This window comes from Sinocyclocheilus rhinocerous, unplaced genomic scaffold (genome assembly GCF_001515625.1).
Source record: "Sinocyclocheilus rhinocerous isolate Xijiao unplaced genomic scaffold, SAMN03320098_v1.1 scaffold1493, whole genome shotgun sequence".
In the NCBI taxonomy this organism is placed as follows: domain Eukaryota; kingdom Metazoa; phylum Chordata; class Actinopteri; order Cypriniformes; family Cyprinidae; genus Sinocyclocheilus; species Sinocyclocheilus rhinocerous.
The window spans coordinates 918,538-919,775 of record NW_015640467.1 but is presented as its reverse complement, the minus strand read 5'-3'; positions in this window follow the sequence as shown (position 1 = coordinate 919,775).

The following is a 1,238-nucleotide window of genomic DNA, read 5'->3' as shown; positions in this document are numbered from 1 at the left end:
TACTATTATTATTTTGTTTGTTTGTTTCAATTTATTAAAACAATTCAAATAATTTATTTCTTTTTTGTAATAATAATAATAATAATAATAATAACAATAAAGGAAATATTTGATTATTATTATTATTATTATTATTATGAAAAACCCTGACAGCTGTTGCTAGTATATGATTCAAACATTAAAGGAAATAAAGGTAAATAAATCAATAAAATAACATGTACAGTGCAATTACACTTCAAAGAATACACCATATTGCCATATATTTAGCTTAATGCGAACAAAAATGCGAAACCCCAATGTGTTTTCAGTCTAAACACCTCTTACACCGTCAGCATTGTGTTTCTCACCACATTCGGTGCCCCTGCAGACTCGTGAAGTGTGTGACGGCCCCTCACACTCCCGTCCTCCTGACGCTGGCGCCGTATCGTCCGGCTGAAGAACTGCTGTCCAGATCCGCAGGACGCTGAGCAAGAGCTCCACGCTGACCAGCTGCTCCACTCACAGTCCACTAAATGAAAACACACAGCATTCAGACGGGACAGTCACATTACACTCACTTTACACTCCATTCATACCCACAGGGAAGAGTTTATTGCTCAGAGGATGCAGACACTATTTCAGGAACATTTTGAGGTTTGTCTTAGATGTTTCTGAAATTCCTCTGAAGTCAATAGCTGCCGTACAATAAGAATATGAAGCTATAAAAATAATGTTTGTGGGGCCCTTTGTGTCTCTGCGGTGAGTGTATGAGGTCACATGACTCGTTAGTGCAGGTAAAGAGTTCACCTTCACAGACACTGTAATTAAACACACACACACACACACACACACAACTAAAATCTGAGGTAAAAATACACACTCATTTGTCTTTCCATGCTTGATCTTACAGCTTTCTCAGAAAAGTTTTCCCAGGGCAAAAACATGTCCACCCCCAAATAAATTTTAAATATATTTAGCATAAATTATATAAATATTTTAATATATTTAGCATAAATTAGCACAAATAAATAAATAAATAAATAAAACCCTAATTTAGAGCAATATAAAATTTCTGACAATTAAGCAATTAAAAAAAAAACTCAATTAAATCTTATTGCATAAAAAAACAATGATATATTATGATATGGTACATAAGATTATACACACACAAATATAAGTATAAAAAACCTAATTTAGAGCATTAAAAAAATTAATTTCCTTTTTAAAAAAGCTTGAAATCTCAATTATCAAGTCTTATT